The 20,974-nt window shown below is 55.4% G+C and overlaps 1 protein-coding gene across 4 annotated transcripts in view; it reads right to left on the bottom strand.

Annotated features, from left to right (window-relative positions):
- Znf516 (zinc finger protein 516) overlaps positions 1 to 20,974 on the bottom strand; it is a 105,522-nt gene that overhangs the window by 21,369 nt on the left and 63,179 nt on the right. The window lies entirely within an intron of this gene.

Here is a 20,974-nt window from a genome sequence, read left to right as displayed (position 1 = left end):
GCACCTCCAAAGCACATGCACACACTACCCTTAAAAATGCAGAAACACACAAGGGCCTTTGCAGAAATCACCCGTCCCCTGTATGGTTTTACTGCGGTGGAACACACGGTATTGAAGCACTTGCCATTTGAGGGAGGCTAATGTCCAGCCTCCATGACCGCTGGGTGCTGCTGTCAGGACAGTGCTGGGCTCTCTGCATCTGTCAGCTCTGCGTTCTGCATGGTCTCTGTGCCACCTTTCCTGTCCCTGACACTCAAAGCCCTCCCCAGGGATGCGCTGCTGCTGAGACTCCGCTGTGCCTCAAGGCTGGGCCGGGCCGGGTCTGGGCTTCTCTCAAGCTCTCAGCACAACTGAAGAGGCCTCGCTGCCGTGGGTGCCACGCTCCTCACTCACCACGCGCACACCTCTGCCACGGCTCAGCCTCCCACGTGTGTGCGCTCTCCTAGGAGCTGCCCCACGCTGTCACCCCAGACACTCCCCTTTCCAGCCTCCTCCGGAGTATCTGGTGGGGGTTCTCCCACTCTGCTCCTGCCATCGTCCCAAGCAGCTGGGCATCCCCATGCGTGACACCACAGAAGGCATCTGCTGCCATCCAGCCTCTCTGGGCTTCTGAAAGATCCCTGAAGGTCCCACGTGGAGCGGGCGTCTCAGTGCTTTGCCCTGTGGGGTCTGGGGCACACGGGATCCCCATGAGCCACACCAGGCTGTGCGAGCATGGCGGTGGGGCCCGTCTGCAGCCAGAGGCTGCACCCTGAGCTCCCGAAGCCCAAGTCACAGGGAGGGAGAAGTGACAAGAGAGCAGGTGGCTGCCAACACTGCCTCCCTGGGGCCTCCCTGAAGGTCTCAGGCTGGCGAGGGAGAGAGCAAGCGGGGAGGAAATGGCACCGTGGCGCTTGAAGGTTGAGACTGGGAAGAAGACGACAAGGTTCACCATGGAGAGACCATGGCAGTGGGGACACAGCTGCTCCCTGACAGGAAGGGCTCCACCAGATGGCCGTGAACAGACCCTGTCCCTGACACTGTACAGTCACCTGGGAGGCCGTTATTTGGCTCTGCATCCTTCAACTTTGTCACGATAATCTCCTTTCTAAAGGAGGAGGCCCCCACTTAAACATCCTCCAGTTTTAGTGTCTCACTGTGACAGTCTCACTGTGAGTGACAGCCCCACAAACGTGGCATTTTTCACATGCAGCTAAACATCTGGAGCAGTTGTGCAACTTTGGTGGCTGAGATGGGCTACAGAAACCAGCAGGCACACCTGTACCCTTCCCTCCGAGGACACAGGAAAAGCCTGCAGGCCACCTAGGTCAGCAAGTCCCAGGTTCTCCACTGCACTGACGGCCCAACCATCTGCTTGGACGCCTGCTGCCCCAGATCAGAACCCACGGTAAAGCCTGGCCACCTGCAGCGGGCCAGCCCCTCCACAGGCCTGTGCCCACCCAGCCCTGCCCTAGACTCAGGGTGCTGGGCAGGAACAGTGTGCGAATCAGTAGCCAGAGCAGGACGAGCACAGGAGTCCTGTCCCCGGGCCCAAGTTCAGGTCTGACACTCTAGTGCAGACGTGTCTTCTGCAGGCACTTGTCCTGACACAAAGGTCACGGGCCTACCTGCATACAGGGTTTCAGACACCTGACGCTACTCTGCTTCCCAACCCCACACATCTGTGAGCTTGCACAGTGCAGAACAGCGCAGGGGTGGCCTGCAGACTCCTCGACACAGGGAGAAACGTGTCTTGCAGTGCACCTGCAGGAACACAGGTTACAGCAATTCTGTGCGTCTTGCTGTTCTGGCTTTGAAATCGTGGATGGCTTTGAAATGCAGTATCCCAGGTTGGATTTTCTCCTATGAGAGGACTCCTAGCTGGAACTTGGGCGGGAGAATGTGGCCCAGCTCAGAGGCCAGCTGGGAGCTGACCTGCAGCCACTGCCTGGAGTGGTGACTCCCAGGTCCACCAGGAGAGCAGCCTCGGAGGAATGCTACAGCAACATCCTCCTGTGACCACACTGTCACTTTTACTAGTGAACCAGGTGAGGAAATGAGCCTGGACCACCATGTCAGAACAAGGCCGACCCTCCCCTCTAAGGGCCAGAACTTTCCCCAACAGCAGAAAGATTCAAAAGCTGCCAACAAAATGAAGGAAACCTGGGAACTAACAGATGAAACCCCTGAGGGAGAGCAGAGAGTAAGGAGAGAGCATCCAGCTGAAGAGCAGAGCCACGGGAATGACCCCAAGGTCTGAGGGGACCACCAGCTCAGGGTAAGTCAGGGGGCCCCAAAACAAAGATCAGACGAAAGAGCTGGGCCACAGTCCTGAAAGACACAATCCCAAACACCATAATCTCAAATGCTGAAATCTGAAAGATCACTGTCTCTGAAGTCCAAAATTCCTAAAGCCTAAAATCCAGAAAGTTCAAATCCTGGGATATATTAATTCTAGAGATAATAATTGTTAAAAATTCTTTAAGAGCATTTATTAACATTTAAAGGGGGATTTATTTGAGAAACATAAAAACACGGCAGAACTAGCCACACAACAGGTCACGGTGGCATATGAACCTCCATAAGCATGAAGACTAGGTGTGCTAACCTCAATCACACGGGTGTGTAAGGTGTGAGCAGACAACTGCATCTGCAGACGACAGGTCCAGAGGTGGAACCCACGAGCCAGACGGCTGTCGGGCTCACTGGACACGCGTTCTGTGACCACAGTCACCTGGAATGTGCACAGGGTAAGGGAGCCACCACCACACACTCAGGTGCACAGAGCAGAGATCTCAAGAAATTTCATCTTTCAAATGCAGATGTTCAGAAAGGCCATCTTCACGTTTACTGCGGAGGTTCGGTCTTCTCATGGCCCCGATGCTCACACACATAGCCAGTAGTGCAGTGATGCGTTTCTGGAGTCAGATTTGCAAAAATGCATAAAACAAAGGAGAACTCTACAAGCCTTGGTTGGGTTCCACCCCAGCGCCAGGAACAACACGAAGATGGATCCCAAGCACTGCAGACTGCAGACACATGACGCTGACCATCGTAACAGAGAGAGAACTAAGAAGAACACGACTCAAACCGAAAAGAAAATCTGACAGATGCAAAAGCATGTGCCAGGGACCACGGGCACCCGCACAGGGCGGTGCTGAGGGATGCCAACCTCAGGATCACCGTGTTCCGCAATCTCGCGCTGGTGAGTAGCGGCTTCCCTTCTAGGGCTGACTCGCCCCTCGGCAGGTGCACCTACTCCCGTCCCGTGGTGCCTGCTGGTCATCTGTGCCTGCTCTCTGAAGAAGGGTGCTGGGGGCAGGCTCAGGCCCCAGAAAGGAGCAGGGGCTGCTGGGCTGCGATCAGGGCAGGGGGCTCCTCCTCCCTCACAGGCTCCCACTGTGGTCTTGGAGACCCACCGCGCCTGCGTTTGGACATCGTATCTAGAGCCTGCAAGTCCGCCCGCTGCCTGGCTGCGTCCACGGAGGGGCTTTCCATGTTCACAGGACCAGGAACAATCAGCTTTAAGCTTTCGGTTTTCACCAAGTGTCCACAAAACCTCCTGTGGCACAACCGCCCTGCTTTGTGGTGGAAACACACCAACCACCTTCCCAGAATCTGGCTTTTTCTTCCCATGAGAATTATGCTTTTTGAGGATCAACACTCAGGATCTTAATCTTCCAAGACTGATTTGGGGAATTTTAGACTTTAGGGATTTGGATCTTTGTGATTTCAACACTGGATTACGACATTCAGGTTTGTGTTTTCTGAGTAAGATCAGACCCCAAAGCCAGCACGCTGGCCCAGCACAGGAGGGAAGGGTGAGGCGGGCAGGGCCTTCTCCACGCCCCAGCCACACGGGCCGGCCCGGGTCAGGAGCACACAGGGACAACCAAGGCACAGAGCTCCTCCTTCAGGGCGTGGGTGGGGGCTGGTTCTGGAAGCCAAGCAACGGGAGAGGGATGCAGGGGGCGCGCTGGCAGGTGGGGCCAACAGGAGGGCGATGTAGGAACATGGGGCGTGCTGTCAGGTGGGGCGGCCAGAGCCCTGACACCGCTCAGGGTGTGAACGGCTGGGCAGAGGACATGGGCTCAGCAGGGCAGCTCCGCGGGCACACGGGCGCTGTTAGGAGCCTGTGCCATCACAGGCGGGACATCACCACGGCCAGGCCAGGAATCCGCCCCTTGGGGAGCAGTCAGCACAGCCCCTGTAACACACACTGCAGCCAGGACGGACAGCACTGGTCACATCTCCGCGGGTCCACAGAACCAGTGGAGGCCAGGGCTTGGCCAAACAGGCCAGGCGCACTCAGCCGCAGGCTGGGACAGCAGCTCCGCAGACAGAGCAGAAGGCACCTCCCCGACACCTGTGGGAGGTCCCTCCGCTCCTCCCTGGATCCCATGGCTCTAAGTCACGTGGTGAACCCACCGGGAACCACACCAGAAGCCATGCCTTAGTTTCCGAAGCACTCCTCCTGGAAGCTGTGGGACGGCTGAGTCTTCATTTCTGCAGAATGATCACTTCGGATGCTCGTCACCCCACATGTCCCTGTTCTGAGGAGCAACCAGAGTTCTGTTCCTCTGTCCACCGCAGGATAAGCGCCACCAGGGAAGCCGCTTGCCGAGTGGCGCAGGAGCGGGGAGCTCCAGTGCCAGCTTGTCAGTCTCTGGCAACTGCTGGCCTAGCTCCCAATTCCTCAGGCGGTCAGCGGGGCTGTGACCAGAGACTGCTGATTCTGACACGATGTCACCCTAGTGAGAAATCATCAGCTACAAGGGACCTTGACAGGAGCCCGAGGCGGTTCATCTGTCCTGCAGCACACCCACGGCACTCTCACGTGGCTGGCATTTTGACAGAGACCACGGGCTCACAGGCTGGAGCTGGTGAGTGCCAGGCCTCCCGTCACCTGGGAGAGGGGAAGCTGGGTCTCCCAGCCTCACATACGCTTCGCACAGAGGCCAAGTGCACCCCGTGCTGGGTGTGCTGGATGCCAGGAGCCACGTGGGGCCCCACACGTCCGTGGCCTCCCAGGTAGGTGCCAGGAGCCACGTGGGACCCCGCCCATCCACGGGAGCCACGCAGAGCCTGTACATCCACGGCCTCCCAGGTGCCAGGAGCCCTCGGCTCTCGACAGCTCTGGGAAGTGGGTGTTGCTGTCCCATTTTGTAGATGAGGAGACTGAGACACGAGGCAGCTGTGAGACCATCTGGCTGGCAGGCACTGGAGCCCAGATGGAGTCCAGCGGTCCTCAGCCCATGAGCCACAGCTGCCACACTGAGGTCGCCTGAGGCCCCAGGAGGGTGGGAGGTGAGGGAGGCTGACCCCAGCAGGTCACTGGGCAGGGCTGGGCCTACAAAGAGGAATCTCTGGGGAAGCCACAAGCCACTAAGAGAAAAGAAGGTGAAAGGGAAGCTTTGCACCTTAGGACAATGGCCAGGCAACTGGCCACAGCTGCCCCTGCGCCTGTCCCAAGCTCGCCAACAGCTGGGTCCTGAAGGCCACGGCAGACCTGTACCTACTCCTCGAAGGGCACCTGGGTCAGAGCCGCTGTCCCCACACAGTCGTGTCAGAGTCCCAGGACAAGGTTTCCAGCCCTCACCAGACCCACGAAACCTGTGTTTAAAAACAAAAGGAGCAGAGGCTTCCCCGGGTGGCCAGAGGCCGAACCTGAGAACCACACGGGTGGGAAGCCACGGGTCCCCAACTCCACCAGGCCCCCCCTGCTTCCCGACAGGCTGAGCGGCACTGGTGGTACAGGAGGGGAGGGAGAACTGGCGCAGGCTCAGCCAGGATTCCAGGAGAGCCACTGCAGGGGGCCACCTGCGCAGGGGCGGGAACCTCTCCTCTCCGTCCCTGGAGTGGGAGGCTGGCAGAACAGGGCAGGGCATCTCTGGACAGGCAGGAAAGACTCTGTTTCCCACTAGACAGAGACACACTATGAGACCAAGGGCGACCCACCATCAACAGTCACGGGGTTAGAATCTCCTGTCAACGGCAGGCTCCGAACGGGCAGCAGGCTCCGGGCAGCGGGGGGCTCAGGGCTCCAGGGTGTTCCAGGAAACAGCAAGGCTCCCGGGAGAAACAGAAGGAGGGCCCCTAGCTGTTAAGCAGAGACAGGAACCCGGCAGGCCAGTGGGGAGAGTGTGGCAGAAAGAAGGCAGGTCCCAGGCCAGGGACGGCCCATCCAGTACTCCCAGGCTGTGTGTCTCAAACATCCCAGACGCTCTAAAGCCCATCTGTTCAACTTGAGCTGGCTGGGTCCACAAGGCAGAGTCTTACAGTCTCTCACACTAAGTCACAGGAGCACACGTGGAGTGCCACCATGTGCTCATGGAACACACGCGGAGCACAACCAGGTGATCTGCTTTCATCCAGCATCTCCAGAGGCCAACAGAGCAGAGGGGCTTCCAACTTAAGAGACCTCAGGCCCTTTGCACACACAGCTTCCTCTGACTCTTTCCAGGCACACAGGAGGCCTCACCCCCGAGACCAGTCAGGAAATACATTTTGTCACCAGTTCCTAGCACATACGGCACACAGCAGCTGACCAGTCAATAAAGGCCGGGTCAGGCGCTAAGAGTCTGGGAAAGGCCCACCACTCATGTGGAAACCCCGGGCCGGAGCCTGCTTTGGGCTGCCCGACTGGAAGGCCCCCTGGCACCTGGCTATCCAGACATCCTGCTGTGGCCCAGGCGTCTTGGATGACCCAGGTTCAGTCAAACCAGGGAGCTCGCTGTCTGGGCCAAGCAATCCTTCTGTTTTAAGGAGCAGGTACAGGACAAACCCAGGTTACCAAACCCACTGAGTCATCCCGCCGTGGGGATCAGAAATTGTACAGTGTCAATCAATTCACGGAGGAACAATCAAGGGGACTCATCCAAACAGTACAACACTCCCACACAGAGCTGCAAGGGTGCCCTCTTAGCCACCTCATGCTGGGGCTGCCCCTGGGTGCTCCTAAAACCTGCTCCGGAGTTCCCCCCGTGGTCTGTGAACTCCATCCTCTGGGTGTGTGGGACAGGAACCTCCAGTGCTCATGGACCCTGAGTTACAGGACGATGCTCCAGTCAATGGAGACCACATCGCCTCAGCGGCCCCAGAAGATGTCTGGCCTGGGCAGGTCTCAGCTGCCACAGTGTCTGAGGTGCTTACCACAGAGGCTAGAGAACCGGGCAGCCAGTGCAGGGACAGCCACGGAACCAGGTGGGCTTAGCAGGTGTCCACAGGACAGGAGAGACAGGAGTGACCCAAGTGCGGGGCCTGGAACACAGGGACTTCCGCTGGGAACCCCCACGGGCTCAACCTGGAACAGCTCCACACAAGAACTTCTCTACAAAACACTCCGAAGGCCCACAAGATGGGACACCCCTGACCCTGGTCACACCCAGACAACCGTGAGGCTTGCCCAGCCAGCCAGAGCCACAGGAGGCAGGGGTGTGAGATAATGGAGGCATGAGATCCCGCTGGAGTCCAGCGATGCCCTAGGGTGGACAGTGCAGCGTGGACATGCGTGGGGATGTGAAACTGCCCCACTCTCCTTCCTCCACCCCTAGCTGTTCCCTGTACAGGACAAGAAAGGCGGGTACTAGCCGGCAGCGGACAGGACTTGCGACCAGCGCAGACACCGCCTCTGTCCAAGCGAGAACAGTGACTGCAGCCACAGGGGCTCCTGGGGACCCTCCTGATGCCAAGGAGGAGAGCCTGCGGGTGAGGACTACGTATCACAAATATTTTTAAGGTTTCTTCAGCTAATTTCAATATTCATAAATTTCTAGTAGCTTTTGTAACACGTGTATATTACTGATTTTTTTTTTTTTTTTTTTTTAGGAAACTTGAATTGAGGGGCTGGGGTGGGGGCGCAGCAGTAGAGCGCTTGCCTTGCACGTGCAAGGACCTGGGTTCGATCCACATAAAAATAAATAAAACCAAGGTATTGTGTCCACCTACAACTAGAAAATAATTTTTTTTTTTTTTTTAAAGAAACTTGAATTGAGAGCAAGAATGTCAGTTTTTATAATAGTGCTTCTGGGAGGAGCCTTCTCTGTCGCTCCCAACCTCCTTAAGAGCTGGCAACCGAGGAAAGACGGGCCAGCCCGAGACGGACGCACGAGAGGCCGGGGCCTCGCTGGAGCTCGCGGCCACCCGGACGGTGAAACACCCGGCGCTGGGAGGAGACGCGCCGGAGGCCCTGGACGCGCGGACACTGCGCATGCGGGAAGGCTGGGGCCTCCACCGGACGCCGCGGGCCAGCAGAGGACGCACGGGGGCAGTACATCCGGGAAGGCTGGGCCTCCACCGGACGCCGCGGGCCAGCAGAGGACGCACGGGGGCAGTACATCCGGGAAGGCTGGGCCTCCACAGGACGCCCCCGGCCAGCAGAGGACGTGCGGAGGCAGCACATCCGGGAACGCTAGGGGCTCCGCAGGACGCCCCTGGCCAGCAGAGGACGCACGGGGGCATCCGCGGGCTCCAACACAGGCCGCGCCGCGCGCAAGCGCAGCAAAGGGTGCTGGGAACGCGGCGCCATCAGCCACCGGAAAAGGAAAGGAACACGCCCAGAAAGAGCAGCTGGCACTTCCGGCAGAGAAGGGCACGGGAGGGCCTGCACAGACACGCCTCCCGGAGGCCACGTGGTCCCCAAACGCGCCAGGAAGGCGGCCAGGGCCTCCCAGCGCGCGCTGAAGGCCACCGCAAGGGCAGGGGCCCCGCGAACCCAGAGGGGGCAGCGCGCTTCCTACAAAGGAAGAGCTGCTCCGGCAGTCCAGTCCTGGGCCAGCAGTTATCTCAACGCAGGGCCCCAGGCGCCTCCGTGGTGAGGCACGGAGATTAGCGTGTGCGCGCGCACACGTCAAGAAAGAAAGGGACCTGGGCGGGCTCCAGCAGCGACTCCATGACCGTGAAACCCAGTGTGAGGGAACACCCATCTTACACCAGGTCACTCCCCTACTTTCTCTGTCTGTTTGAACACAGATTACTTACAACTTAAAATGGAGACCTATTAACCTAAATAACTTGCAAAACCAACTTACTCTTGTTAATAGAAAATTGCACAAAAATATTGGCCCTTTGGAAGCCATATTTTGCTGTTTGAAGAAAAACAATTCCAGAGTCAATGCAGGATTCCTGGCTGGATGAATTTACCATGCGCCACAAGAAAATCTAAAGCTTAAAATTTAAGGCAGAATTACTTTTCAAAACTGTTCTTCATCGGTGAGTTACCAAATCAACAATTTAAAGGTTACTAAAATACCCCTACCTTCCACAACAGCTCTCGGTCACTATGGTCACTACGCAGCAGTACCACGCCCTAGAGCCTCAGCACATTCTAAAAACCCAGAATTGACTGCCTACTCCCTCCTTAACCCAGCAGTGAGAATGTGCGTCCGTTTGTCCTGTTTTCTCTCAGATCAAATCCATGCGAATGTGAACGGAATCAGCCTTTTTTCCACGGCTGCTGCTACACCTCGGAATACCCCCTTCACTCCCTAATCCAGAAAAAAATCCTACCAAAAGTCTGTCCATTTGAGAAGGTGAGAACAAAGAAGACTAACAGATTTTAAAGACCTCTACACACCATCCTGACTGACAGCAGCAAGCGTCCCCATGTGTGGACCCACACTGAGGCGGTGCCAGCACACACCACGCCCTCGGTGGGGTCCTCACATACCCCGGTCATGGCTGGAGAGGAAGGCTAAGGCCACGTGTAGAGATGGGGACGCCCACAGGCAGGGGCCAGCCAGCCCAGAGCAGGACGCCCAGCACGCCATGCTGCTGGAACCATCCTCCTGCCTGCCCGCCCGGGAACGGGGCTGGCATCGCTCCTCGCCACTCCTCACAAAGACCGCCCTCAGCACCAGCCACCTGCACACAAAATGTTTCTTGTACCCAAAATGTTTTAGGAGGAAACAGGTAATAGGACTTCAAGCAGAGCCACAGTGCACACTTTCTCCAACACAGACGATTAATACAGCATTTACGTGGCTTAGGAGGCATTTTGGATGTGGTAATGCGTAAGAACGCAAACACAAAACCAAATGCTGTGTTTTATAAAGAAATTATGATGATGTATTTTATTTTTAAAAAACAGGATCATTGTTAGTAGAATCTTCAGATTTAAAATCCAGCACGTGTCTGGACTGCAACAAAGGCCATTTCATAGCACAAGTGGTCTGTGTTCTCCGGACAGAGGACAGCGGCTTCACTCAGCAGCTGCCCCAAGTGCCCAGCACCCGGCGCAATGTATGGGAGCAGCCACGAGAGGGCGCCTGTGTCCAATTTCTGGCCTGCTGCTGCCCGGATGCTCCTGTGTGGTCCCTGCTTAGAACATGGTGGGTGCCTCCGCCTTTGAAGATAGGCACTTATTAGCTAAAGTACACCAAGAACTTGTGTTAAAAGATCCTTAAACGTGTCAGTTTCTTCTGAAACAACTCTTGACAGTACAGCAATGCATCGTGGGGATGAAAGCACTTTATCCAAAGCTCTTAAAGCATCTTACATTTTATTTTGCATATTCATCAATATTATCAGACACTAAAGACACAAGTCTTCACAGATACTTAAATTATCTGGTAAAAATGAATGTAAACAAAGTAATATATCCATGTGCGTTGGATTAGGAGTTACAGATGGCATATCTGACCTCAAAAATGACCAATCTTTTGAAAATATATTCATTCAATTATAATGAAGTAGCAATTGCCTTTAAATAGTCTATTAATTCAGTGACTTACTTGAAATCGGTTTCTACTAGGTTTTATTACTTTGCTTCAAAGTAGCTCCTTACGAAGTTAAAGCACAGATATGCTGGAACATCTCCACAGCCTAAGGGGTCAGCCTCCCTGCTTCCTCTGGACATGAGGTCTGAGCCCCAGGGCCATCACATATCCTGCGGCAAAGCCCCCATCCATTCCACCCAGCCCTAGTCCATTCCTGCACCAGCAGGCCCAAGCCACGGCTGTCCAGCAACAAGTCAGAAAACCAGCAGTGCAAAGGCGGGATTAGGGTTAAGAAAGCAGCAGCCTCAATGGGGCTGTGCCAGGGCCACCAGGTCAGGGGTGCACTTATCCCACCAAGGGACCGATTCCCCAGAGAAATCATGACTGTCGGCCTTTGAGTGTGGAGCTGGACCAAGGAGTCCCCTGCTCTGTGGGTTCCTTTCTTCATGCACTCCTTTAGCAAATCTAGGCAAGAGGGTAAACAGGGGGCCTGGGGCCCTGCCAGAGAGAAGTGAAATGAGCCACTGGGAGAAAGGAGAGGGGGAGTCCTAAGACATGCCTGAGGAAGATCTGGGGGGGGGTCCCTTGTCCTGGGGACACATCCTTAGTCCCCAAGTCCTTTACAAACAGAACCTTACATTACAATGATTTTCATTCTTGGGTACCCTAATGTGTGTCTTCTGGTAAAATAGACTGAACTGCTCTGGGAACTGCTATTTCTGAGCACTTGCTAGGACTTGCTACCTAAATGTCCACAAAGTTAAGACTTTATTATTTTATGAAGCTAAATAAATAAATGAACATCCCATCTGGCCTCATTACACATCCACACTCCTCAGGCTCTGTGGACTCATCTCCTGAGTGCCCTGGGCCAGAGCTTGGTGAGGTGTGCACTACGGAGCCATTGCTGAGGGTGGCCTGTGTGGCTAGTGGGCCTGTTGGTACCACAAAGTGGGACAGAGTTACAGCATTTCATGGTTAAAATACATACATGGATATAAAACAGAGATCTGCCAAGTCTCGCACATGCAGAGTTCACCTATTCCATAAACATTAAACCTTGGAAGTTCCACTCAACTATGGATACTGATATTTATTTTATATTTTAGTTAAAAATCTAAGCAAGTGGCTGGGTGTGGTGGTGCATGCCTGTAATCCCAGCAGCCTGGGAGGCTGAGGCAGGAGGATCATGAGTTCAAAGCCAGCCTCAGCAACTTAGTGAGGCTCTAAGCAATTCAGTGAGACCCTGTCTCTAAATAAAAAATACAAAAGAAGGGGGTGGGGCACAACCGGGATGTACTTTGGTGGTTAAGTGCCCCTGCATTCAATCCTTGGTACCAAAGGAAAAAAAAAAAATCTAAGCCAGTCTTCCCAGGTCACAACCCAGGGCAGTGTGACCACTGCATTTTTTCTCGATCCTTTAGTCCTCTTCTCATTGGAGCAGTATTTCTGGCTGTGTCTCAGGAGGAGCTGGCTGGCCAGGCGAGGATACGAATCCATGACTGAACAGTGTCTGAAGCTGAGCGGGTGGTTTCATTAGATCCCACTCACTGACTCCCCCTGGCCAGCTCCCAGCCAGCCTTCTGCAGACACACGCAGTGGAAGCAGGTTTGTTCCCCTGCAGGGCTGGGACTGCACACGGGCCTGCCTGGGCCAGGCAGGTGCACTCCTGAGCCCTCCAGCCTAGAAAGTGGGTACATGGTGAGGCCTGAGTCTGTGAAGATGGCTCTGGATGAGGAGGATGACACGTGTGTGCTGTAAGGGTGTCTGTGTCCATGTGTGCCAGAGTGTGTGCGCGTGACAGGCTGGAACTCTCCACCCAGCCGCGGGGGTGGCTCCCTGAAGACACCCCCTGGGCCAACTCCGAACACAGATTCGGACCATCAGCTCCCACTTCTGTGGCTGAATCAGAGGGCGAAGGGCACACTGGGATGGGTCTGCACAGCCGCCCTCCAGAGAGGAGCAGATCAGGAGAAATGGCACCTCCCTGGCCACCAGCCAGAGGTCTTAAGGTTGCTCCAGGTCCCTTCGGCTTGGATTGACCTGTGAAATCTTCCCCCAAGAACACTTTCCTGTTCACGTATCCGCAGCCCAGCTCCTAGATGGATGTTACCTGTGTCCCCTCTGTCACCCCCATACAGGGAGAGGCCACGGACAAAGGCCAGCAAGGACCCAGACTGTGCAGAGGCCCCTGCAGGGCCAGGGAGCCCACTCCTGGCAACACACCCCAAGTTAACATGACAGCTACGGACAGTCAGGAGAGCCCAAGGGAACCACCTGAAGGGTTATAGGTCCTGTCACCAAGAACACTCAGGAGCCACCACAACATCACGCCACCCGTCACACTGCAACGTCACACCACAGCGTCACGACTGACATCTGTGTTAGGTCATCTAAGAAATGCCACCCCAGGCACTTCTACACACACTCTCGGCGAGTCACCTACACTTCTCTCAAGGTGCTGGGGGTCACGTTCAGAACCAAGTGGACCAGAAATTGCCTACGAGTCCCAGCACAAGACCAAGAGCCACCTACCCCATTCAATACCTGCTGCCTCGCACACAGTGACTCCAGAGCCGCTGCCGAGTCATCAGCCCGGAAGGTACCTGGTCTGCCACAGGTGACTCTCTACTGCCATCCCCGTGGACTTCCATTGCCCATGCTGGCTGGCCTGGTCGCCTCTCCACACGCAGCCACACGTGTGCAGTCTCACAGGCACTCACACGCATGCACCATGCGTGCCATCACACGCAGCTCAAGGGCAGGTGTGTGACATAGCCCCACACACAGTGGTCACATCCACAGCAGTCCACGTGTCTCCGTGGTTTTCCTCCAGAGAGCTGCAGCATGCTCTGGGCTACTGGGGCGCAGGGCGGTGACTGCCCAGCTAGGTCATTACAGGCAACCCCAAACCCTGAGAATGCCATCTCATAGCCACAAAAGGCCAGCTAGAACCCAAAGAAGACACCTTCTTAAAGGAAGAAAATGGGTGTGTATTTTCAGGCAACATTAAAAGCTGCAAGCATCCAATCTCTGTCCTTGATAACTTAGAAAAATCACACATGCACAATGAGCTGTGCAGAATCTCATTTCCTCATCATCTACTGACCTTATGACACACCAAGCCAGGCACAGTGGCGAACACCTGTAATCCCAATGACCCGGGAGGTTGAGGCAGGAGGATCACAAGTTTGAGGCCAGCTTGAGCAACTTAGGAGACCCCGTCTCAAGATGAAGACTAAAAAGGGCTGGGAATGCAGCCCAGTCACTAACGACCCTAGACCAACCCCCAGCACCAAAACAAAGAAAATGGAAAAGGAAGATGACGCGCAAAAAGTAAAAGACATTTCTGAAAAAAACGAAACCCATGCTTTTAAAATCTGGGGAAATTACAGAGTCACTTTCAATGGTCACAATTTCTTCAAGGAACACAGATGGCAGAGAGGTCTCCCACAGCCCCTAAGCACTCATGCCCATGGTGGCAGCTTCCTAAAGGGATAGGCCCACAGGCCACACTTTCCCACAGCTGCCACGTGCCACACCAGAGCAGAGGTCACAGCCCTGAGTGGACCACAGTGCCTCGCTCTGCCAGGTGTCTGGGAGGACCTGGCTCCCCCACCCAAGTGGCTCCTGCAGGCTCCTGGTGGGTACGCACCAATCTCTAGTGACAAATGTCACTGAAAAGCAGCCAAGCCAGTGCAGCATGCATGGCAAGGACCCACCCGGCAGTCACCCCACACTACCCAGGCCCACGCCGTGGCCACCCACAGCTGGAGGGGCACCAGAGACCTTCATGTGGCTCCCAAGGGCCCACAGAGGAGCAAGAGTGAAGCCCCCGGCCCTTCTCCACGCAGGCCCCTCCATGGCCCTGGGACGGCAAGGGCTCTGCCTCCTGGAATGCTGTTCCCCACACATGGAAATGGTCCTGATGTGTTCTGCTCCTGGTCCATCTGAACCTGCGGGGGCACCTATCAGGGACAGACCTGTGCTGTGCGGAGCCCTCAGGGTCCTCATGAAACACCCCTGTGTCCGTCTGAGGCTGATTTAAGAGCTCACGGATGTGTGCTGGGTGCAGACCTGACGACGCATGTCCTTTCCCAGGCTTCCGCTGGGGTCTGACACAATCCACCTTGGCTGGGTACCACCTGTGGCCTGTGGCCAGGGGCGGGGTCATCTAACCAGCAGGGCAGCTCCTCAAACATGCGGCTTCCCCTCCAGGGCCCGTGCTGGGCTCTGCCACCTGCCTGGTGCCACAGGCCGCACAGGAGGTGTGCTGCCCTCTCCTGGCACCCTCCTGGGTCCCCAAGAAGCAGAATGAGCAGGTGGGACTCTGCCAAAGGCGAGACGCTGCTCAGCGAGAGTTGCACTGACTGGGCGCCTCGTGCACACCCACTCCTTCCAGGGACCATCTGCAAAAAAAGGACGCCCCACTCAGCCATGAGCACAGCCCCAGCACCAGCCACGCCTGCTGCTCAGGACCCCGAAGCCAGCCAGGGTCCTTCGTCTACCTCTGCTTAAAGAGTGCCCACCACCCAGCGTCTCCTCTGAGCCTCCTGGTTCACCCAGCACTGCCCCACCCCAGCCTCCTGGCCCACCCAGTGACCCCTCCGAGCCTCCTGGTTCACCCAGCACCGCTCCTCCCCAGCCTCCTGGTTCAACCAGCACCACCCCCAACCCAACCCAGCCTCCTGGCCCACCCAGCGTCCCCTCCAAGCCTCCTGGTTCACCCAGCACAGCCCCCCCCCCAGCCTCCTGGTTCACCCAGCACCACCCCCCCAGCCTCCTGGTTCACCCAGCACCGCCCCCAACCCAGCCTCCTGGCCCACCCAGTGACCCCTCCGAGCATCCTGGTTCACCCAGCACCACCACCCCCAGCCTCCTGGCCCACCCAGTGCCCCCTCCAAGCCTCCTGGTTCACCCAGCACTGCCCCCCGCCAGCCTCCTGGTTCACCTAGCACACCCCTCCCAACCTCCTGGCCCATCCAGTGCCCCCTCTGAGCCTCCTGGTTCACCCAGCACTGCCCCACCCCAGCCTCCTGGTTCACCTAGCACACCCCTCCCAACCTCCTGGCCCATCCAGTGCCCCCTCTGAGCCTCCTGGTTCACCCAGCACCGCTCCTCCCCAGCCTCCTGGTTCAACCAGCACCACCCCGAACCCAACCCAGCCTCCTGGCCCACCCAGCGTCCCCTCCAAGCCTCCTGGTTTACCCAGCACTGCCCCCCCCAGCCCCCTGGTCCACCCAGTGGCCTCTCTGAGGCTCCTGGTCCACCCACCACCCCCCAGCCTCTTGGTCCACCCAGTGTCCCCTCTGAGGCTCCTGGTCCACCCAGGGGCCCCTCTGAGCCTCCTGGTGTGCATGTGTGCTGCATGTGTGCTGCATGTGTGCTGCACATATCTGCAATCTACATTCACACAGCTGGACAGCAAAGGGCACCAAGAACAGTTCAGAAACCAAAGCCAACCCGGTGCTCAATGTGGCTGCTCCCATCCTGTGCCTGGGTATCTGCATAAGTTTATAAAGACTGGTATTTCTGTGTGTGGATCAGAAATACTACACTAGAACTCTCTGCTGACTGAATTTTCTTATCAGATTTAATGACAAAAAATTCATTATCAAAATTAATTACAATGTATTATTAAAATTAATAAAATTCTACTTCTTCACCTTTCCTTCAAAAAGACCGGAAAATGTTGCCACTGGCACAACTAATTCGCCAACTGAAATTAAAAAGAAAAAAATTTAAGAAGCTAATTTTGAAGTTAATTGTAAAAATTAAATCGTGCAAAAAGAAAAATGAAAAAACGCAAGCACTCGAATCTCACCTAACCAGAAGCTGAACAATAATGCCGACCGAGGGGCCAGCACCAGGAAAGCAGGTCAGATAAACGCCTAGTGGCCAGCCTCCCCGGTGGGCTGGGCACCCTCTGGCTTGGTGCTGGGTTCTCCCACTTTTTCTGAGGCCTGCAGCCCAGAGCCTGTGGCCAGGACCGCGGGGAGCTAAAGGAGCGAGTCCCACATGGCCCTGCAGCTGGGATCCGAGAAGAGGCCCTGAGCCGAGGCCACCGCAGACCACGGGCAGGAGCTGAGTGGGCCCTCCACAACCTGGTGGCCATCACAGAACAGGACCCAGAGAGCGCCACCTGGACACTCCTGACGGGGCCGTGGGTCAGAAGTCTGTGCCCTGCCTGCCCGCCCTGAGGGCAGTTCTGGTGAACGCTGGCCTCTTCCTGTCAGCCCAAGGTAGGGCGACACTCTAACGTCTGGGACTCGCATGACCTGGCCCAGACAGGCCCCTCCACCAGCCAGGAGGCTACAGGCCCCACTGCCCACCTCCAGCGGGAGTGGCTGCCGAGGCTCCTGTCCCACCCGAAACCCTGACTGACTGCCTCACTTTGCAAGGGGGAAACCACAGTGTACTGACAGAACAGAAAACTCTCTGGCACATTTATTTGGGGACTCAAAAAAAGAAACCAAAAGTGATTTATTTTTATTTTTATTTTTTGGTACCAGGGATTGAACACAGGAACACTCGACCACTGAGCTACATCCCAGCCCTATTTGTATTTTATCTAGAGTCAGGGTCTCACTGAGCTGCTTAGCACCTGGCTAAGCAACTAACTGAGGCTGGCTTTAAACTCGAGATCCTCATGCCTCAGCCTCCTGAGCTGCTGGGATTACAGGTATGTGCCTATAATCAGCCCAAAAGTGATTTTTAAGTCAGACACAAAGTAGAGAAAGAGAAATTTGGGGCACAGGATTCTCCCGGACCTCCCAATGCTCAGCGTGTATTAATAAGCAGTACATGCCTAATCAGCAAAACCTCCCCCTGGGAATTCTGTGACCCGTCAGGTTCCACACACCCACACATCGGGCCCTGCTGGAAACAGCAGCATGCTCACTATCACTCTCAGTGTACCAGTAAAAAGAATCACGGGTCCTTCAAAGGAGATTAAACATTCAGATGCCACCAAGACAGATGTCATAAAAGGACAGCTAGGATTCTAAGCCCATTCTGCCTCTATGAAACACCAATGGCAGAAGCTGTTCCCCTACGACAAGTGAGTGGCACTCCAAGTCCCCAGGTACCGCCCGAGAGCTCCTCCCAGGCACAGAAATGGCCCATAAACCTGCCTCTCTGTGGGCAGCCTCCCTTGGCCAGAGGCGATGCCACACAGGACCGTGAGGCCTTAGGTGCCATTTGCCATCCTGGGTAAAAAGCGTGCTCCATGCCTGACACTGGAGTGACAGCTCAGAGTGTGTGACAGCACCCAGGCCTGCAGGTCCAGATGTCTCTGCTTCCTTGCTCTAGAGGAGAATCTTCCAGAATGTGCCATCAATAGTCCCCTCAACACCTCACACAGAAGCCCAGCCAGCAAGGCTCGGCCCCCACCAACACGACTCAGCCAGAAGCAGAGCTCGGCCTCAGTTCAGCACACAAGACCCTGATCTCGGCTCACCCGCCAGACACCACGCCTCACGTGTCAGGGGTGCTGGGGGCCAAGTGCTCACCCGCCTTCACCAAAGGAAGGGAAACTAGAAGCACTGACAACACCCCAAATTCAACCCCATCAGAAGCACCAAACTCAACAAGTTACGAAAAGGTGTCACTGCGGACTCAGAGGACCTAAAACCTAGTCTTGACCTCTGCTTTCACCCATAAATTGAGCAACCGACAACACACTTTCCATCCACTCTGAGGTGAGCCCCTCCCAACAGCTCCGGCCCTGGGCATGCAGCACTTGAAAGGCCGTCCCATCCCGTTCCCGCAGCAGAAGACGCTTTTTAAGTATTTAAAGTGTGACTTGCTTCCTTTATTTGTTTCCTTCCTTCCTTCCTTCCTGGCAGGGCTGGGGCTGGAACCCAGGAGGTCGCACATGCCAAGCAAGAGCTCTACCACCGAGCTGGCCCACCCCCAGCCTCCACCTTCTTTATCGGTTACTTAGATGGAGAAACCAGAGTTTCCCTAATTTTCCGATAATCTTGAGAAGTCTGGAGCGCTGAAGAGGTGTCCTGAGACTGCTGCAGATGACAAAACCCAAGATCTCGCCCACCCCAGTGGCTTGTTCCAGACTGCTCAATGGTGGTAGCAAGATGCAGAGCAGCTGCAGCCCACCCTGGGGGGAGGGGGTAGTGGCATCACGGTTGCTGTTGGATACCAGAGCTATCTTCAAAGGCGACAATACCCACGGGCCCTGTCCCTGATCAGGCTGCATTCCTGGGACCAACAGGCAGCTACACTTCCCAGTGCCAGCACTTCCAGAGGAGGACACTGACCCACAGAAACTCGAGCTCCCGCCTGGGTATGGAGGGTCAAAGTGCCCAGAAGGGCTGTCCCAAAACAGGAAGAAGTGAAAGGGCCCTGACCCTGGGAGGGGTGGGAGTGATCCTGGCCCTGGACTCAGCACGGTGCAGACCCATGTGTGACACTGCGTCACCTCTGACCACTGGGAAGCTAGCAGGGATCCTCCAGCACCCCACCTGGCCACTGCTGGGCAGGAGGAGTCTCCCAAGAGACGGCAGGAGAAGGGTGGCAGAGGAGCCATGCCACTGGAGGAGAAGAGGAAGTCGAATCTGCACACAGTGGCGCCAGGTGACGGCAGTGACACAGGGCACCTTAAAGCACTCCTCCCACCCCCAGAGACTCTGGACACAGTCACAGGCAAGCAGGGAGGCCGGAGTCACCTCAGGCTCCCTGGAACTCTGGGAGTCTCCGTGTCTCCGTGCCCGGCCCTTCTGCTGGGGTGGGGGAATGAAGGGCTCTGTGCGCTCCAGGAAGGCCACCCAGAACAAGCCATCAGGCTCCTCCCTGCTACTGTACTGATAAGACACCGTGTGTGTTTCTAAACAATCCTGTGGTGACGGTCCAATGTGATCCTCTCAGATCACCCAGCACCACCCATCCCTAGCCCTGCCCCAGATCACTGCATCCCTCAGAAGTGACTTGACTCTTGGGTAGCAATGTTTTCTCGATGCATCCCACTTCTGGCACAGCTCGGGTGGGACCATTTAAAACCAAAAGTGAAAGAGGTCTTTAAAGAATACCGCAGGAAAATATTAAGAAACAAGCAAAAATTGTCAGGAAGATGTCCAGCCACTCATGTACTCAAGCCTAGTGCGCACATCCTGCTTAAAACGTTTAGCTGAATATTTTCTCAAATTGATACAACATTTAAACTGTGTGCATTTACTGAAAAGATAAAAAAAAATTTTTGAAACTTTTGTTTTGGGGGGTATTGGGGATAGGGGCACTCGACCACTGAGCCACATCCCCAGCCCTATTTTGTATTTTCTTTAGAGACAGGGTCTCACTGAGTTGCTTAGCACCTCACCATTGCTGAGGCTGGCTTTGAACTCGTGATCCTCCTGCCTCAGCCTCCTGAGCCACTGGGATTACAGGTGTGATTTTATGAAACTTTCTGGGGGATGCAGGTGCTGGGGCTGGAGCACACACCCAGCCCCCTTCTCATGAGGTTTTAAACATTGAAACAAAGTTCTATTCTTGAGAAATGCTAATGCCAATCAAACCATGCTTTTACCCTCATTCTGAAAAACCTCACTCTAACACCGTTATTTCTAACAAAAATTGGAAGATTTCCAAAGACACATGGACACATTGACTCCTAAGTCCTTCATTGTTGGCTTCCAGCATACCGGCCGATTGTTTATAAACCAGCTGTTTAAAATTAATCTTTAATACTGGAATAAGTAATCTTCCTTTCTTTTTTCAGTAGCATACTAGCATGCACTGAAGATTTCACTGAAAAATGACATTATCCACAGCTCGTACACCAACTGCACATGTGATTTCCCTCATTTTTTTTTTAAAGCTTGTACTCCTAAAATTCAATGTTGAATTCTTAAACTGCTGCTCATCAGGAGACAAACACCTATGTGCACTACCTGTCATGCAGGGCAGAGGGGCTGGATGCCACATGTGGTGACCTCTAAGTCAAACATCTGAGCCTCGACCCCCTGTCCACGGCCCCAGCTGGGCCGTACACCCACAGGCTCTGCATATAGATTTGGCCACTGCAAATGGAAGATCTGGAAAAAGACACCTGTGCACGGAGTGTGCAGTTTTCTCCCTGTCATTATCCCCCGAGGAACACATGGTAACACATTAACATGTCCTCTACCTGTGTCAGGTGCTGCTCGTGATCTAGAGAGAGGAATAGGAGAAGACCCGGGGCTTGTGCACAGACACGACGCTGTTTTCCAAGAGACTCAGGCCTTCATGGATCTCAGCACTGAGGGGGTCCCCCACAGACCCCAGGAAAG

This window comes from Marmota flaviventris, chromosome 16, assembly GCF_047511675.1.
Source record: "Marmota flaviventris isolate mMarFla1 chromosome 16, mMarFla1.hap1, whole genome shotgun sequence".
Taxonomy (NCBI): Eukaryota; Metazoa; Chordata; class Mammalia; order Rodentia; family Sciuridae; genus Marmota; species Marmota flaviventris.
Note: the sequence above shows the minus strand (reverse complement) of the source record. Positions and strands in the feature narration are given on the sequence as shown.